The following is a 21,364-nucleotide window of genomic DNA, read 5'->3' on the forward strand; positions in this document are numbered from 1 at the left end:
TATCTTAAGCTTTAATTGATGCTATTATGGATAACCTTTGAATATATGAAACTATCAAATTGATGGGATATGAAGTTTAAAAGTACATTATTATACATATTGTAATGTTATTTATATTATCTAATTACTATTGTTGATTATTTCATAACATGTCATATAACATGATAGATATTTTTTTTATAATTTACTTTATTGATCATCTGAGTTTTAAAGCTATACTTATGTATAAATGTTCTTGGATTTCTGATATTGACTAATGATTTAACAAAGCTATTGCCAAAGAAATGAACACAATTTACTTTAGACTTGATAAAATAAATAAAACTGATTTTTTACGACTTAAGTTTCTGTAGGAAAATACTGAAATTTTCTGTAAAATACTTTCTTTTAAATTGCTATAGCCAAAAGATGAAATAGATGAAAAACTATTTGAAATTACAAAATGGGTATATTATAAAAGGTAAATAATTGACAGCCCCCGTCTTGCGATTGGCATGTCAAAGTATGGATAACTAAGAACCACTGCACCTAGCTAAAACTGGAAATATTGATATCTTGATGACGACCCCCGTCTTGCGGTTGGTACATCATAACAAGGATATCGATCTAATGGGAATGGGGCACAGAGGAGGAGATTCAAGACTTGAAATCTCGGTATGCATCTATAAGTGAGTAGATAATTAAGAATCTACTCAGGCACATTCTCCCTGGGTATCCTCGGGGGAAAATAACTAACCTAAACCTTTCTTTTTTTGATAACTGTTGTGGAGTTGGGCACAGAGGAGGAGATTCAAGACTTGAAATCTCAGTATGCACCTATAAGTGAGTAGATAATTAAGAATCTATTCAGGCACAGTCTCCCTGGGTATCCTCGGGGAAAATAACTAACCTAAACCTTTCTTTTTTTGGTGACTGTTGTTGTCTTAGCATTCCTTACCCGCTTAACTTGTCCTGGTTTCCTGGCAACATGGGAAGTGACTGGTATCACCAAGTCACCATCTGTGGATGACACAGTGTCTCTAGGTTTTTGAAATTTAATGAATTTCAAAAAGCGCTTATGACGCTGGTCGTCGTTTAGATCAACCCATACGTGGTGTGACACGAAGCAAGTGTTCGCATGTGTTGCCAATTCATAATTGCCTCTGCCATGTATGGCTCCCCTGAGATCAAGTTGCTGAGCCTCTTCAATTTCTTGAAACCGCTCAACTAATTGGGGTAACTTGGATGTTTTCCAGTCCCCAAGTAGCTTGATCTTGTTGTTCATGGATTCACAATTGTTGTTTTTCCAGAACAGGGGAATGGATGGGCATATCAGACGAGGCTCAAATACTTTTGAATAAAGCACCGGGAGCAATCTGTCCGATAGGTACTTACCTCCAATATCAGCATACTCTTCCAGGATTTCCTGCTGCCTTTCTCGAAATAACACCCTATCCTTTGATGTCAGAATACCATTTGACCCAAAAAGTCTGTGAACCACAGCTGTTCTAGAAGCCTCTGGTACATTTTCTTTAGTCAAATTTCTGATGACATTTTCTTGTAAATGCCTTGTACAAAGGATATGGAGAGACTGTGGGAAACACGAAGATAAGGCATTTACTAATGCTAGTTCCTCGTCTGTTCCGAACACAATCTTCTCCAGAGGGAAGTTAAAACCAAGTTTAGCTCTAACATGGGAAAGAAACTGACAGTAAGTAGCATAAGTACCATCCCAGTGCAGAAAGATAGGCCCTAAAAGGATTGGTGATGTACACTTACCTCTTCTTTGGAGATTAAAATTCTGAAAAACAATGCATGTGACATAGCATGCCCCGAGGTTAAATGTCCGGTCAAGGCCGATGACACTACCACTCAATGCACTGGTTTTCATTAGCTCCATCAAATAAAAGATGCTGTTATTATTGGAATCACTTTGTTATTGATATGCGTCCAATGTACGTCGGTGTAATTGAGATAGCAAAACCAAACCATCGTGGGGGTGTGGCGTTGTGGAGATAACAATAGACGAGTGTCACAATTGAGACATAATTGGTTGTTATCATAGTACCAGGAAAACGGAATCGACTAATTACTGAGTTGATACTCAGAAATTATTAGGCAATTAATCATAGATAATTAGTCGTCCTACGACTAACACCTATTTAAGTGTGGTATTGTGAACCGGTAATCATTCTCGTTTTCACACTCTACGAATAATCACCACACAGTCTCACCATGCGCTACGCCATTGTTGGACACAGTTTTATTGCCCGTATTGCTGGACATCCTCTACTTTCGCCTGATGACCATGACGTCTTAACATTCGGAATCAGGGGAGCGACATCCAGGACACTATTGAAATTAAGCCAACTACGGAGCTTGAAAGTAGACACCGTATACTTACAGATAGGAGGCAACGACATCTCCGCTACTACTAACCCCGATGACATTGTAACTGACATTTGTGACGTGGTGAGCATGTTTCTAGACAGCGGATGCCAAGTTATACTAGGGAGCCTGTTCAAGAGGTACAAACCCAGGAGAATGACTGCAGACCAGTACGAACACCAACGCACTATCATCAATGAAAGACTACGGCTACTATTCCATGATGATCCAGACGTGACATTTTGGAGGCTAAGAGGGTTACAACATTTAGACACCAACGCATTTCCCGACGGAGTTCACTTGTCAACAACATTACAAGAGCGATATGTACGCCAGATAAGACTCGCACTGTTCTGCAAACAACGACAGTAGGAGCAACATAAATCAAAACGGCCCTTTTTAGGGCCAACCATATTTCACAAAAAGTGTCATGAAACACTCGAGAATACGCATTACAGAAAAAAGACGACTAAAACATCTATTAGCAAATAAATAAAAGGAACACGAATTATCCTGTTACATTGAATACAATAAAAATACTTTCATTGATTACTGTCTTTGTTGCGACAATTACGTCCATGACCCGTACATTTAGATCAACACAGCATGGGGCTGTATTGAATAGTCGCGTGTTACGGGTCATTAATTACTACATAAGACGTGGCCGGTATTACCTGGAGAAACAAAACTGTACAATTGACAGGCCATCACGGGGGGTTGACACCTAACTACCACACATAATTGAGGCAGTAATTGATAGTGAAGTGGCTTCACTAAACCATCCATACACTCATTCCTCTCAGGACGCTCACATCGTAACTTTGGCGGTACATTAGCATAATATGCACACGTCCCATCTAAGTTAAATTTGGCATATTAATCGGTTAGATGTTCATCTGTATGATACAGAAAAAAATATTCGAAAATGTCACTTAACGAATTGCGGGGCGTGAAAAAACTCTCACAGGACACTCATTCCTCACAGGACACTCGCATGTGCGCTGCATCGTAACTTTGTCGTAAAAAAATGCATAATATGCACACGTCCAATCCAAGTGAAATTTGGCATGGTAATGGGTTCGACGTTCATCTGTATGATACAGAAAAAATTATTTAAAAATATTACTTAACGAATTGCGGGGCGTGAAAAAACTCTCACAGGACACTCATTCCTCACAGGACACTCGCATGTGCGCTGCATCGTAACTTTGTCGTAAAAAATGCATAATATGCACACGTCCAATCAAAGTGAAATTTGGCATGGTAATGGGTTCGACGTTCATCTGTATGATACAGAAAAAAATATTTAAAAATATTACTTAACGAATTGCGGGGCGTGAAAAAACTTTCACAGGACACTCATTCCTCACGGGACACTCATTCTTCTCAGGACGCTCACATGTGTAATGCATCGTAACTTTGGCGGTACATTAGCATAATATGCACACGTCCCATCTAAGTCAAATTTGGCAAATTAATCGGTTAGATGTTCATCTGTATGATACAGAAAAAAATATTCGAAAATGTCACTTAACGAATTGCGGGGCGTGAAAAAACCTCACAGGACACTCGCATGTGCGCTGCACCGTAACTTTGTCGTGAAAAATGCATAATATGCACACGTCCAATCCAAGTGAAATTTGGCATGGTAATGGGTTCGACGTTCATCTGTATGATACAGAAAAAATTATTTAAAAATATTACTTAACGAATTGCGGGGCGTGAGTAATGGGTTCGACGTTCATCTGTATGATACAGAAAAAAATATTTAAAAATATTACTTAACGAATTGCGGGGCGTGAAAAAACTTTCACAGGACACTCATTCCTCACGGGACACTCATTCTTCTCAGGACGCTCACATGTGTAATGCATCGTAACTTTGGCGGTACATTAGCATAATATGCACACGTCCCATCTAAGTCAAATTTGGCAAATTAATCGGTTAGATGTTCATCTGTATGATACAGAAAAAAATATTCGAAAATGTCACTTAACGAATTGCGGGGCGTGAAAAAACCTCACAGGACACTCGCATGTGCGCTGCACCGTAACTTTGTCGTGAAAAATGCATAATATGCACACGTCCAATCCAAGTGAAATTTGGCATGGTAATGGGTTCGACGTTCATCTGTATGATACAGAAAAAATTATTTAAAAATATTACTTAACGAATTGCGGGGCGTGAAAAAACTTTCACAGGACACTCATTCCTCACGGGACACTCATTCCTCTCAGGACGCTCACATCGTAACTTTGGCGGTACATTAGCATAATATGCACACGTCCCATCTAAGTTAAATTTGGCATATTAATCGGTTAGATGTTTTTCTGTATGAAACAGAAAAAAAAAATTAAAAATATCACTTAACGAATTGCGGGGCGTGTAAAATCACTCACAGGACACTCATTCCTCACAGGACACTCGCGTGTGTAGTGCACCGTAACTTCGCCGATAGATTTGCATATATTTGCATTATATGCCCTTGTCCAATCATAGTCAAATTTTGCGTGCTAATATGTTCTATGTTCATCTGTATGCTAGAGAAAAAATTATTTAAAAATATTACTTAACGAATTGCGGGGCGTGAAAAAACTTTCACAGGACACTCATTCCTCACGGGACACTCATTCCTCTCAGGACGCTCACATCGTAACTTTGGCGGTACATTAGCATAATATGCACACGTCCCATCTAAGTTAAATTTGGCATATTAATCGGTTAGATGTTTTTCTGTATGATACAGCAAAAAAAAAATTAAAAATATCACTTAACGAATTGCGGGGCAGATTAATCGATTAGATGTCCATCTTTATTATACAGCAAACATAATTTTAAAACATCAGATAATGAATTGCGGGGCGTGAACAAAAACGCTCAAATTTTATTAACATGACAATATATCACCTGTCGACCTGTTTGTGATTGTACATTACAAGTTTTCAGACTGAGATTAACAAATTATATGTATTAATAACAGTTTACCATTATATTTGGTTATATATTATGTAGTTATATAAGTTATATTGTTCAATTCTATATTAATACATCTAACTCAAGTAGCTTAAACAATGCATTAATTTATCATATGTGCGTAAAATACATGTAAAAGGAGCAGCACAAACCGGCCCGCACATTTAAGAAAAAAAAGGTTTCAGCAGTTTAATTAACAGTGATCCATGCCTGCGGCAAGAATATATATATAACTAACACGTCAAGGTACCCGAGGTTGGCACGGCGCCACAGGACACAGGTGGTACATGTGTATAACCATAGGTAAATGGGGCGTGCGAACAAATCGATCAGCACCGTAACTTTGTCGTAAAAAATGCATCATATGTACACTTCCAATCGAAGTCAAATTTGGCATGGATATGGGTTAGATGTTCATCTGTATGAAACAGAAAAAAAAAATTAAAAATATCACTTAACGAATTGCGGGGCGTGTAAAATCACTCACAGGACACTCATTCCTCACAGGACACTCGCGTGTGTAGTGCACCGTAACTTCGCCGATAGATTTGCATATATTTGCATTATATGCCCTTGTCCAATCATAGTCAAATTTTGCGTGCTAATATGTTCTATGTTCATCTGTATGCTAGAGAAAAAATAATTTTAAAATGTCTATTAATGAATCGCGGGGCGTGAAAAAACTCTCACAGGACACTCATTCCTCACAGGACGCTCACATGTGTAATGCATCGTAACTTTGCCGGTACATTAGCATAATATGCACTCGTTCAATCAAAGTCAAATTTGGCAAATTAATCGGTTAGATGTTCATCTGTATGATACAGAAAAAAATATTCGAAAATGTCACTTAACGAATTGCGGGGCGTGAAAAAACCTCACAGGACACTCGCATGTGCGCTGCACCGTAACTTTGTCGTGAAAAATGCATAATATGCACACGTCCAATCCAAGTGCAATTTGGCATGGTAATGGGTTCGACGTTCATCTGTATGATACAGAAAAAATTATTTAAAAATATTACTTAACGAATTGCGGGGCGTGAAAAAACTCTCACAGGACACTCATTCCCCACAGGTCACTCATTAGGTGGACCGCGTGGTTGCTATATATATAAATAGTAACATGGTACTATTGTAACACCTATGATCGGCTTCCCGGAAAATCGACAGTTTTTAGACACGACAGCTATATATATGACAATTTTACACTCAAATGATTAATCATATGTCAATTTTAAATGTTTACCACAAAACGGCGACATGATCCCTCTCTCTGGTTCAAGACTGATTGATGCGTGTATTCGATGTACATATGTATTCTGTCACTCTGCCTTACTCCCCAAACCTGACATAGTAAGACCAGCAACTATTTCGTCTCTCGTACCAAAACGATGTATTATATTACTTAATTTGCTTCCAATAAAGGGAAATGTTGTATGAAATAATTAAAAAATATATCATGAAATGATTATTTGCACTGATTATCCTACTGCAAATTATTACAAGGGTAAATACGATTGCAGGAACAGCAAGAATAAGTACCCAAGTCTGTAACAGTTACTCCCCTTACCTACAATAGGTGAAATCTGAAAGTCCTGTCATTTATACCAAAATGATAGAACATCGCATTTTGAGTGATTGAATGAACACAACTGCATTACATTTACATTTGAAGTCACATCCCTACATACAGATCGGCTATAGAGATAGCTAAGTAACCTTGACATAGGCCTGGATTAAAAAAGAACAGGAAAACAAATTGACATGTTATAAGATAAAAACTCTGGAAAACCTTTGGACAGCCCCAAAATGTATGGGTTTTTTGTTGTTTTTTTTGGGAGGCGACCAAATTCAATTGCAAATTAATTATTCCGACGTAAAATGTAACGTCGTGGTTTTTAACCAAAACGTGCTAAAGCAATGATCCATGCATTTTGTTTACTTGATATAGTCATGTATAAAACATCAGATTGTTTCCCCATTCCACCGTCAGTATCATACAGCATTAGCTACATCGTCATTTACAATTTATTTATTTATTTATCTATTTGTTTATTTGTTTGTTTTTGGCATACAAAAAGAATACCAATCGAAATAAATATGCCAATTATGTCAGTTATATTGGATACACGCAGATGACATTGAGTGTACTTCGTCGGACTCTAAAAATAAAAAGCATTTTATACAAATACATGTAATATCAAAATCAAATGTGACGTAATATTATCCATTTAATCTGAACGTTAAATCTCCTTTTTGATCCAATGCTTATCGATCAGTCTATTTGTACGGATGGACATGTAACAATCACAATTTTAGCATCAGCTCTGTGACATCAGCTATGTGACATCAGTTATGTGACATCAGTTATGTGGCATCAGTTATGTGACATCAGTTATGTGACATCTGTTATGTGACATCAGTTATGTGGCATCAGTTATGTGATATCAGTTATGTGACATCAGCTATGTGACATCAGCTATGTGACATCAGTTATCCGACATCAGTTATGTGACATCAGTTATGTGGCATCAGTTATGTGACATCAGTTTGTGATATCAGTTATGTGACATCAGCTATGCGACATCAGTTATGTGGCATCAGTTATGTGACATCAGCTGTGTGACATCAGTTATGTGACATCAGTTTTGTGACATCAGTTTGTGACACCAGTTATGGGACATCATTTATGTGACATCAGTTATGTGGCATCAGTTATGGGACATCAGTTATGTGACATCAGTTATGTGGCATCAGTTATGTGACATCAGTTTGTGACATCAGTTATGTGACATCAGCTGTGTGGCATCAGTTATGGGACATCAGTTATGTGACATCAGTTATGGGACATCAGTTATGTGACATCAGTTATGTGACATCAGTTATGTGGCATCAGTTATGTGACATCAGTTATGTGACATCAGCTATGTGGCATCAGCTATGTGACATCAGCTATGTGACATCAGCTATGTGATATCAGTTATGTGACATCAGTTATGTGGCATCAGTTATGTGACATCAGTTATGTGATATCAGTTATGTGACATCAGTTATGTGACATCAGTTATGGGACATCAGTTATGTGACATCAGCTATGTGACATCAGTTATGTGACATCAGTTATGTGACATCAGTTATGTGATATCAGTTATGTGATATCAGTTATGTGACATCAGTTATGTGACAATGTTATCAATGAGTTTCAACAAACCATTTTTATAAAACTATTTCATTCGTATGGTGTCCGATCCGGGAAAATGGGGGTCTTTACCATAATACTAACTTTGTTTTCTACATTGTAAATGATACTTTCCTTAGTATAGATATCGAGATTTCAGAATGTGTATAACATTTACACTGGCTCTAATCTACAATAAAACTAATTTCAACGAAATCATCGATTATCAAGTTGACATTTTATGGCTTTGATGCATTTAGACAATTTTGATTGATGTAGGACGTGTCGATCGGCTGCTTATAAAATGCAACGATTGTGCGGCCCGGATTCCGAAACCATGCATGCTGAAAAAAATACGTACACTGTATCAACATCGATATCATGACCTTGTTCAGGGCTTTGCATTAATGACGTCATTATTTACCTGTAGTCTTTTATCAGGTATGACGTCGAAAGAGGTATGGCACATCTTGGCATGTTTTCAAAATTTAAAAAAAAATAGATGTAAAAACAGAGTTTTTGAATGGAACCTTACATCTATAGCATAAAAATATTCTCGTTTCCGAAAAAAATGTGTTTATCAACCTTTTAACTGTTGGGGGCCGATGAGGATATGATGTGGTGGTTACGTGACTGCAATATGCAAATTATTTTCCTTATTTGTCTTTGTCATAATGAGTTCCGATATATAGACTTGAAAAATATCATGTTATCCCGACGATGTGACGTTATGATAAAAATATGACGTCATTAAGACATCAACCATGGACAAGGGCGTTATCACCGGAGCCAAACAGATTAAAATCATTTGTTCCTGTTCCATGTTTAATGCGTATGTCCCCTTAAGAAGCCGAGCCGTACATTAAGTTACTTTTCCGTGATATTCAGACAAAGAAAACATCATCAGATACACTACAGGGGCGGATACAGGATATTCAGTTAGAGAGGGCGTGCCAAATTAGGGGGTGGGGGTGGGGGTGTTCCCCGGGGGAAATTAACATTCTAGTGTATTTCACGATATATTCATACCTGTGTTTTCGCTCCTTCGCCATCGTGTTTTCGCTCCTTCCCCTAAATTGTTATTATTTAGACAATAAATGAAATTCAGTCCATGTATATATGCCTATTTAAGACCTACAAATAAAAAAAAAAAATTATACCGTCAAAAATTGTCGTAATGAAGCCAAGAAGCTACGAACTTTTGAACATTATAATCTACTTTGCATACACTTGACCTTGATCGCAGTGCATTCTGGGAGAGATTTACATACAGAAGAAAACACACGGTGGACTTATTGTTATTCAGCTGGGACAACAATATATTGCCTGTTGCCTATCATAACTACAAATTTTAATTGCGAGTTTTTAATGCAAGCAGAAAATTAAAATTAAACAAACATTTCAATATTATCCGTTGCGAAAAATCACGATCCTGTGCATGTTGTCGCCCACGAACCGAAACGCTTTCTTAGCGTTATCCTCTTCGGACCCATTTCGCTGGATTGATACAGTTGTGATTTATCAACAGGTTTAAGCTGATGAACTATAAATAGTGAATCTGCAATCACTGCATATCACAAAAGAAATCTTAACCATTGATTCAATCGCATCACAGTTTTCTGTATAGATAACAAAAGACCGAACGTTACACTACGTACGTGTGTACGTTGCACACTTGCCTCGCCAATAAAAACTCAAATGTGTCATTTCCGCATGAGTTCCGATCCGTTGTCGTTTATAATTCCACCTGTCTGTTCTCCGATTGAAATCTTCCCTTTCATCGTTCTCTTTCATAATCTAATTTATGCTTCCTTCTTTCTGGAGATGTTAGGCTAGCACATGTTACCTTCCTCGCTTCGCCATGTGGTTCCTACTCGTTTGTGTTTCTGTTTTCGGCGCATGCGCAATCAGTATTTCATTCAATATGGAGGCGGAGCGAAATGGAATTTCTTCGGGACGCAAATAATTATTTTAATTTTTGTTAATTTTAAAGATTAATAAGAAGATGAAACTTTCCGAGTGTGGTAATGTTGTTAAGTGTGTAACTTTTATTGCTGAAGAAAAATACATACGAGTCTATTCGTGTTTTTAATTGATAAAAAATACGGTCTGTCGAAGGTGTAGCACCTAGGAGCGAAATAGCGATGTTGGAAATTTGGCCCTAACGGAACACCTAAGTATGGTGTTCCGTTAGGGCCAAATTTCAAAAATCACTCCTTTGCATCTTCGACCTAAACGCGAAGGAGCGACGAAGCGAAACACGACAGCAAAACCTGAAAACACGACGGCGTCGTTTCGCTCCTTCGCTCTTTCGCCCCTTTGAGTTCGGAAGTTCAATAATTCAAACACACCATTTTCTCAAACAAAAACAACAAAAAACAAAAAAAAGGTCCCGGGAATATGCGGCTGATTTTGTGTGCTGCTAATGTAGAGACGAACGGTCCCATCAGACTGATATAATATAATTTGTAACTAGTTTCGAAACAATTGTAACCTTTCCTATCATAACATCCGGTGATTAAAATGGCCCAGCAGAAGATTCAAAGTTTCTCTGGAGGGAATTTCAAATCCCCACCGCTGAATCAACCACCAGTTACATTAGAAAAAGCTGAGTCATCGATCGGACAACAAAATCTGACGTACTCAGACATTGCTAAGTGCAATTTCACTGAGGATTTCTTAAAAGCCTTATTAATGGAAAATAAAAGGAATGGATAAGGAATTTCAATCTCCAAATGAAGCAAGTATTAATAGTATTAGATACTGGTTATTCTATACCTGAATTAATTGGTTTAAGAATCCATATAAATACGTTTACTTACCTGTAGTGAAAACAAATTAATGGACTAACTTCAGTGTATAATGTTAATCTAAGCCTAGCCCTAAAGCTTATAATATTATACGTTAGTCTAGCTCTCCGAAATCCGACAGTTCAACAACAGCTATGACGTTATCGACTTTCATATTAAATAACTTCAAATGACGGCATACTTCCATACCGTCGATAATTCGAAGACGGACTGATACCGACTACAACCTATGTGATAAATTTAAACATTTCCTCCAACACGTGAACATGCTATTTAAACTCTACCCGAACCCTTGCAGACTTTCACCATCGATGAGTCCTTGATAAGTAGAAGAATAGAACTGAAATAACTCGGGTTGCAGTACTGCAAGTTCGGGGCCAAAGTTTGGTTATTGGTGAAGTATACTACATAATAATGATGACGGTCTACAGGGGTCGCAGATATCCTGTTCCTGCTGGACAAACGCATTGGTCCTCTGTTGTGTTTGAGTCATTGGAAGTGAGCCACATGTACATGTTAAACAATAGCACTATTATAAGATACAAGTCTGTATACAATTAAACAAGCATACAATTTTGATCGATATTGATTAACAATTCGATCTTTGGTGACCCATATAATGACCTTTGGTATATCTTCAAACTGTAGTATAATATGCATATAAAATGTATACAATATTGATCAACATTGGTAAAACATTTGACTTTTGGTGACCAATATTATGACCCTTGGTATAACTTTTCACTATGATAAATTATTCATCTAACACGTACACGATATTGATCGACACAGATTGACAATTTGACCTGTGACCTTTGGTGACCCATATAGTGACCTTTGGTATAACTTATCACTGTTATCAGATATGCATATGACATGTACACGATATTGATCGACATTGGTTGATAATTTGACCTTTGACCTTTGGTGACCCATATACATGTAATGACATTTGGTATATCTTCAAACTGTAGTATAATATGCATATACAAGAGGCCCAGGGGCCTTAACGGTCATCTGACTCTAAATTAAAGACCCTTATATTATTGTAGTATGCATTCTCTGAAGCAGGTTTAGAGGCACTGTTGGCTAAGGTGGCCATCTTGGGTTTCTGACTGACCGAATAAATAACAACACTTGGCCAGGACCATCTCAGGATCATTTCTGGCACCATTGCTGCCATGTCAAATTTTCTACGATGCCGAAAAATAACAACACTTTGTTGGCTCTCCTTCCTCAACATCCTCACCAATTTACAGCTCAATGGCACCAGTGAAACCGGAGCAGTAGTTTAAAATGTGTTTTTCATGATGGCTGCCATCTTGGATTTCTGACTGACCAGATAAATAACAACACTTGGTCAGGACCATCTTAGAATCATTTCTGGTAAGTTAGAACTAAATCCCACTGGTGGAATTTGAGAAGAAGTTTGAAATAGGTGTTGATCAGAAGAACCATGATTGTGCAATCATGTTACAAAATGGCCGCCATGGCTGTCATGTCAAAGATTTACAAGGCCAAAAAATAACAACAATTTGCTGGCTTTCCTTCCTTAACATCCTCACAAATCTAGCTCAATGGCACTTGTGGAACTGGAAAGAAGTTAAAAATGTGTTTTTCAAAATGGTTGCCATGGCAGCCATCTTGGATTTCTGACTGACCCAACAAATAATAACACTTGGTCAGGACCATCCAAGGATCATTGCAGGCAAGTTTCAGTTCAATCTCACCAGTTGAACTTGAGAAGAAGTTTCAAATGTGTTTTCAAAATGCCGGCTGTGGCGGCCATCTTGGATTTCTGACGGATCCGAAAAATAACAACACTTGGTCAGAACCACCTCAGGATCATTTTTAGTAAGTAAGAAGTGAATCCCAATGGTGGAATTTGAGAAGAAGTTTGAAATAGGTGTTGTTCAGGAAAACCATGATTGCGCAATCATGTTACAAAATGGCCGCCATGGCTGCCATGTCAAATTTTTTTATGAAGCTGAAAAATAACAACACTTTGTTGGCTCTCCTTCCTTAACATCCTCACCAATTTCCAGCTCAATGGCACCAGTGGAACTGGAGAAGAAGTTTAAAATGTGTTTTTTAAGATGGTTGCCATGGCGGCCATCTTGGATTTCTCACAGGCCTGAAAAATAACAACACTTCCTCAGGACCATCCTAGGATCATTTCAGGCAAGTTTCAGCTCAATCTCAACAGTGGAACTTGAGAAGTAGTTTCAAATGTGTTTTCAAAATGGCGGCTGTGGCGGCCATCTTGGATTTCAGACTGACCCGAAAAAAATAACAACACTTGGTCGGGATGATATTAGGATCATTTCAGGCAAGTTTCAGCTCAATAGCACTGGTGGAACTTGAGAAGAAGTTTAAAATGTGTTTTTCAAGATGGCGGCTATGGCGGCCATCTTGGATTTCGGACCGACCCGAAAGTTAAAAACACTTGGTCAGGACCATCTCAGGATCATTTCAGGCAAGTTTCAGCTCAGTAGCACTGGTGGAACTTGAGAAGAAGTTTAAAATGTGTTTTTCAAGATTGCGGCTCTGGCGGCCATCTTGGATTTCGGACCGACCCGAAAAATAAAAACACTTGGTCAGGACCATCTCAGGATCATTTCAGGCAAGTTTCAGCTCAGTAGCACTGGTGGAACTTGAGAAGAAGTTTAAAATGTGTTTTTCAAGATGGCGGCTATGGCGGCCATCTTGGATTTCGGACCGACCCGAAAATAGCAACACTTGGCCAGGACCATCTCAGGATCATTTCAGGCAAGTTTCAGCTCAGTAGCACTGGTGGAACTTGAGAAGAAGTTAAAAATATGTTTTTCAAGATGGCGGCTATGGCGGCCATCTTGGATTTCGGACCGACCCGGAAAATATCAACACTTGGTCAGGACCATCTTAGGATCATTTCAGGCAAGTTTCAGCTCAGTAACACTGGTGGAACTTGAGAAGAAGTTTAAAATGTGTTTTTCAAGATGGAGGCTATGGCGGCCATCTTGGATTTCGGACCGACCCGAAAAATAACAACACTTGGTCAGGACCATCTCAGGATCATTTCAGGCAAGTTTCAGCTCAGTAGCACTGGTGGAACTTGAGAATAAGTTTAAAATGTGTTTTTCAAGATGACGGCTATGGCGGCCATCTTGGATTTCGGACCGACCCGAAAAATATCAACACTTTGTCAGGACCATCTTAGGATCATTTCAGGCAAGTTTCAGCTCAGTAGCACTGGTGGAACTTGAGAAGAAGTTTAAAATGTGTTTTTCAAGATGGAGGCTATGGCGGCCATCTTGGATTTCGGACCGACCCGAAAAACAACAACACTTGGTCAGGACCATCTCAGGATCATTTCAGGCAAGTTTCAGCTCAGTAGCACTGGTGGAACTTGAGAAGAAGTTTAAAATGTGTTTTTCAAGATGGAGGCTATGGCGGCCATCTTGGATTTCTGACCGACCCGAAAAATAACAACACTTGGTCAGGACCATCTCAGGAGCATTTCAGGCAAGTTTCAGCTCAGTAGCACTGGTGGAACTTGAGAAGAAGTTTAAAATGTGTTTTTCAAGATGGCGGCTATGGCGGCCATCTTGGATTTCGGACCGACCCGAAAAATAACAACACTTGGTCAGGACCATCTCAGGATCATTTCAGGCAAGTTTCAGCTCAGTAGCACTGGTGGAATGAGAAGAAGTTTAAAAGGTGTTTTTCAAGATGGCGGCTATGGCGGCCATCTTGGATTTCAGACCGACCCGAAAAAGTAACAACACTTGGTCAGGACTATCTCAGGATCATTTCAGGCAAGTTTCAGATCAGTAGCACTGGTGGAACTTGAGAAGAAGTTTGAAATGTGAAAAGTTTACGCACGACGCACGGCGGACAGCGGACGGCGCACGACGACGGACGAAGCATGATGACTATAGGTCATCCGGACCCTTCGGGTCAGATGACCTAAAAATGTATACAATATTGATCAATATTGGTAAAACATTTGACCTTTGACCTTTGGTGACCCATATAATGACCTTTGATATAACTTATCACTGTTAACAGATATGCATATGACATGTACACGATGATGATCGACATTGGTTGATAATCCGACCTTTGACCTTTGTTGACCCATATAATGACCTTTGGTATATCTTCAAACTGTAATAGGATATGCATATAAAATGTACGCAATATTAATCAACATTTCACCTTTGACCTTTATTTACTGAAAATGACCCCGGTTCCATATTCAACGTTGAAAATGGATCCCACGATATACTGACCCATTTCCATATTATTTACTGAAAATGACCCCGGTTCCATATATTCAACGTTGAAAATGGACCCCATGACATACTGACCCATTTCAATATATTGTTTTTAAAAATGACGCGGTTCCATATCCAATGTTGAAAATAGACGCCACAACATACTGACCCATTTTCATATTATTTACTGAAAATGACCCCGGTTCCATATTCAACGTTGAAAATGGACCCCACAATATACTGACCCATTTCCATATCATTAGTTTAAAATGACCCCGGTTACATATTCAACGTTGAAAATGGACCCCACGATATACTGACCCATTTCCATATTATTTGCTGAAAATTACCCCGGTTATTAGATTTTCAAAGTGACACCAGTTCCATATTCAAACGTTACAGTGGATCTTGGTAAATGAATAAATTACCGAAAACATAATTGGACAAATCTATGTCAATCAATATCGTATACATGTTTTATGTAGCTTGTGATAGTTAATATTTATACAATATGTCATTATATATGTCACCAAACTTCAAAGGTCAATGTCGATTAACATCGTATACGTAAGAGTATGCATATCAAATAACAGTTTGAAGTTACCAAAGGTCATTAAAATTGACACCAAAGGTCACAAGTCAGATTCTTCAAAAATATGGACCAACGTCGTGAACATGCCATATGCGTATATAGTTGAAAGTTACACAAAAGGTCATTATATGGGTCACCAAAGATCATAGGTCAAAATGTTTATGATCTATATCGTTTTCATGCTATGTGAATATTATATAGCAGTGATAAGTTATACCAAAGTTTATCAAATGGCTTATCGAAGGTCAAAGGTCAAATTGTGTTTCAATGTTGATCAATATCATATACATTTCATATGTATAACCTATTACAGATTGAATATATACCAAAGGTCATTATATGGCTCACCAAAGGTGAATTCTTAATTAATGTGGACCAATGTTGTATAAATTTCATATGCATATCTTATAACGGTGACAACTTATACGAAAGGTCATTATCTGGGTCACCAAAGGTCAAAGGTTAAATTGTTTATCAATGTCGATCAATATCGTGTACATGCCATATGAATATCTAATAAGTGATAAGTTTTACCAAAGGTCATTATATGGGTTACCAAAGGTCACAGGTCAAATTGTTAATCAATGTCGATCAATGTCGTATACATTTTATATGCATATTTTAAAACAGTGTAAAGTTATACGAAATGTCATTATCAGGTTCAATTAAGGTCACGGGTCAAATTATCAATCAATGTCGATAAATGGTATACATGTATAGGGACATCTTATTTAAAGTGATGTTAATGGTCATTATCTGGGTCACCAGATGTCACGAGTTAAAGTGTTAATCAATGTACATAATTATTATATACATTTTATATACACTTCTCATAACAGCCTAATGTGAAATCAAAGGTCACCTAAGGTCACGGGCCATTTTATTTTACCATTGTCCTTCAATATCGTTTATACATTCTAGCATGTAAGCATATCTTATCGCAACGTCTATGACAATATAAACTGGTACCGAGATCCAATACTTTTATGTGGTTCAATATTCAACGGGGTCCATTTTCAACGGGTATGTAAAGAAAATTTAATGTTTGGTTCCGTTTTCCACAGCATTCTGTTCCATTTTCAATGTTGAAAATGGACCCGGGTTCCATTTTCTACGGGGGTCCATTTTCAACATTACACCGGCACTTTACATGCAAATGGCAGTGATCAGCCTAATGACAATGCTGGTCACTCTGTTTACATGAGAAAAAGAGATATACCGGTACTTTAACGTATACTTTTGTAGGTTGAATACCGACACATTGACCAACGAAAACTAATGAAAAATACCGAGTTTTGAGACCTTCGGCATGACATAATGATGTGACGTCATCGTTTTGTCCATTGTTTGATCTCAACCAGGCTTTGGCACTCCGTAAGAAGATTTCTGTGACACTCTAAGGGTTATCACAAAGTAAACCCCTAAAAATTTGTAAATAAATCGGACACGATATCACTTGGAAATCTTCCTTTGCGATATGAAGTCAGACGATGGATGTAGCTATCTGTAGTAGTTCGGTTGTCACACCTTCACTCTCATGTATATGACCTAGTGACTTCACCTCTTTAGAGTGCCGAATATTCTGCTCCGCCAATTTGAAAGTTCAACAGCAGCTTTTGCGTCGCCTTGAAAATGTGACATAAAGATATTACTATGTCGGCTTCGTCCGCATAATGGTTTCCGTGTAGTAACTTGAATTCCCTTTGGCCAATCAAACTCAAACTTCATACAGTGCTTCCTTACCAAAAGTGCTTGCTTGGGATTGCTTTTCAGATTCAAAGGTCAAAGGTCCTTGCTACTATAAATAGAAAATATGTTTACTTGCGATAACTTACGATCCCTTGGACAAATCAAACTCAAACTTGATGCATTGCTTTCTTATAGGAAGTGCTTACTTGGGATTGCTTTAAGTTTAGATGTTCAAAGGCCAAAGATCTAGGCCACTTTATATTAATAGAAACTTGGTTTCCATTAGATAACTCAAGTTCCCTTGGACCAATTAAACTCAAACTTTTATAGTACGAAGTGCTTGCTTGGGATTGCCTTTTAGGTTTCGAAAGTCACGGTCACTGTAAATAAATAGAAAATCTGTCCAGTTCCCTTTGGGTCAATCAACCTAAAACTTCATATAGTGCTTTCTGGTTTCTGTATGAAAAACACTTCAATTTTGCATGAAACTTGTTTTGATTTGCAAAGCAGATCAGTTTGATTTTAAAAATTCAAATCCTAGCTTGCTGTGCAGGCGACACAGCCACTTCCGTGGAATTCTTGTTTTCCTAAGTATTATATATGACGTCATAATACACTAAGCATCTCTTGACACTCGTACAAGCATGCAATTCAATGACTATCAGCATCTGTGATACATAATTGAAAATGTAATAAATATCAATAGATAACATAGCATTAGGTTTTGTCACTTCAAGGTGTGCCTTATAGGAATAATTTATAACATTAAATCTGTAATTACTTCCATGTCAGGTGAAATACAAAATAATCAAACCTTAAATATGATTATCAAACATAATTTATTACACATTTCCCAGTATTATTTCTCAACCTATAATATGCCAGATTGTTTGTTACTCGGGACAAGAGATTGAAACCATCATCAATCACTCAATATGTTACATTTCTACATTCAACAAAAACATGATTCATCAAGGATATACATTATATTCAACAGGCAAATTTATTAAGTAATCAATATGGACAACACAAAATATGAATGTTGATAATTATTTCGGCAAATGAAGACAGTCCTTAATCTCATTTCTAAAGAGTAGTTCAATAACACTCTGTAAAGGCTTCTGTAATGTAATAAGATCCAACCTGTGAAGTCGCTCATAAGCAATTGTCTCCGATTAGAGATCGCCTCTGTAAAGAGGCCATTTCTGATTAGAGATTGTCACAGGAGGCACAGTGGTCTAGTGGTAGGATGTAGGGCTACGTGACCGAGTGGTCCTGGCAAGGGAGCTGTGTTGTTTCCTTTTCTCCAGTAAACACAGCTGTAAATGAGAATGTGTATAAGTTGTCATAGCATTGAAATGACATCTCCAGTGGTGGGCCCAAAGTAGTTGGTACAGACATTAGTTATTAAGGCCTAATAACCACAGATAACAATTTGTGAACTGTTTCGAGATGACTATGTTGCTCTGATATAAATAAAACTCTAAATTATCATTATTAGTTTTAAGAGACCACCTCTCATTAGAGATCACCTTTGTGAAGTGACCACCTCTCATTAGAGATCACCATTGTAAAGAGACCACCTCAGATCAGAGATTGCCTCAGTAAAATGACCACCTCAGATCAGAGATTGCCTCAGTAAAATGACCACCTCAGATTAGAGATTGCCTCAGTAAAATGACCACCTCAGATCAGAGATTGCCTCAGTAAAATGACCACCTCAGATCAGAGATTGCCTCAGTAAAATGACCACCTCAGATTAGAGATTGCCTCAGTAAAATGACCACCTCAGATCAGAGATTGCCTCAGTAAAATGACCACCTCAGATTAGAGATTTCCTCAGTAAAATGACCACCTCTGATTAGAGATTGCCTCAGTAAAATGACCACCTCTGATCAGAGATTGCCTCAGTAAAATGACCACCTCTGATTAGAGATTGCCTCAGTAAAATGACCACCTCTGATCAGAGATTGCCTCAGTAAAATGACCACCTCAGATCAGAGATTGCCTCAGTAAAATGACCACCTCAGATTAAAGATTGCCTCAGTAAAATGACCACCTCAGATCAGATTGCCTCAGTAAAATGACCACCTCAGATTAGAGATTGCCTCAGTAAAATGACCACCTCTGATTAGAGATTGCCTCAGTAAAATGACCACCTCTGATTAGAGATTGCCTCAGTAAAATGACCACCTCAGATCAGAGATTGCCTCAGTAAAATGACCACCTCAGATCAGAGATTGCCTCAGTAAAATGACCACCTCTGATTAGAGATTGCCTCAGTAAAATGACCACCTCTGATTAGAGATTGCCTCAGTAAAATGACCACCTCTGATTAGAGATTGCCTCAGTAAAATGACCACCTCAGATCAGAGATTGCCTCAGTAAAATGACCACCTCTGATTAGAGATTGCCTCAGTAAAATGACCACCTCTGATTAGAGATTGCCTCAGTAAAATGACCACCTCTGATTAGAGACCACCTCTGATTAGAGATTGCCTCAGTAAAATGACCACCTCTTAAAAGAGATCACCAATGCAAACAGACCACCTTTGATTAGAAATCACCTCTGTAAGGAAACCATCTCTGATTGGAGAGTGCATGTGTAAAGAGACCACCCCTAATCAGAGGTCACCCCTGAATATAGGCCATCTCTGTGAAGAGACTGCCTCGAACAGAGATCGTCTCCGTCAATGATCACTTTTAATTATAGATAGTCAAAGTTAAGTGACCACATCTTAGGCTTTTCAAAAGACCAATCCAAAATTTATCGATATTTGTTATTATTCAAATTCAATGATTTTTCGGTCCAAGTTAAATTAATACATACTTTAATTCTATAAACAGCTTTGGTGGTGGACAAATCATAAACCTATGACCGAGTTTGTGGTGACCATAAATTCATTTAGTGGTTTTTCCTATTTGTAGACTGTTTTGAAGATTTTTCTGACATTTCATCAGTATCTGATAAAAAAAAAAAAAAGGATTTTTAAATACCTTATTTGGGTTGTAAGAAGATCTCTTTAAAATTTCAGTTAATTTGACCCTTTTTGTCCCCCCCCCCCCCCCCCCCCCCCCCATCAGCCCCTGGGGGTCAGTCAGGCAAACATGTACATACCATCAAACTGTCATCCCAAGCTGATAATGTTAACAAAGTTAGAATGAATTCCAATAAAAACAAATAATAGCTATAGTCAAAAATTTCCCTTTATAAACTATAGTAAGGTTTACCCCCTCCCCAGGGGCAAACATGAGACCCCAGGGTATATGAAATTCACAATTTTGGTAAAGCACCTTAAGGCCCTTCCATCTATTAAGAGTATTTGATTCTACCATATCTGAGAGTAGAGAAGAAGATTTTTTTTTAATTTCAGTCAATTTGACCCTTTTTGGCCCCCCGCCCCTCAGGCCCCTGGGGGATGGGGACCATATAATTTACAATTTTGGTTGACCTTTAGCCATAGAAGCTCCCTGCCAAATTTCATTGAATTTAG

General features: G+C 38.0%; 1 protein-coding gene and 1 long non-coding RNA gene across 2 annotated transcripts in view; both read right to left on the bottom strand.

Annotated features, from left to right (window-relative positions):
* LOC117317384 (mitogen-activated protein kinase kinase kinase 13-A-like) overlaps nt 1-6,699 on the bottom strand; it is a 187,298-nt gene extending 180,599 nt beyond the window's left edge. The window contains exon 1 of the mRNA XM_033872189.1: nt 6,589-6,699. The gene's annotated coding sequence lies outside the window, so the exon portion shown is untranslated. The remainder of the gene's footprint in view (nt 1-6,588) is intronic.
* An 11,991-nt stretch (nt 6,700-18,690) lies between these two features.
* Nucleotides 18,691-20,915, bottom strand: LOC117317784. Its single transcript, XR_004530247.1, has 2 exons — nt 20,353-20,915; nt 18,691-20,301 (listed from the first exon to the last, which is right to left on the bottom strand). It is a non-coding gene; the product is annotated as an uncharacterized LOC117317784 (long non-coding RNA).
* Nucleotides 20,916-21,364: the final 449 nt, after the last annotated feature.

Source organism: Pecten maximus, chromosome 19, assembly GCF_902652985.1.
Source record: "Pecten maximus chromosome 19, xPecMax1.1, whole genome shotgun sequence".
Taxonomy (NCBI): domain Eukaryota; kingdom Metazoa; phylum Mollusca; class Bivalvia; order Pectinida; family Pectinidae; genus Pecten; species Pecten maximus.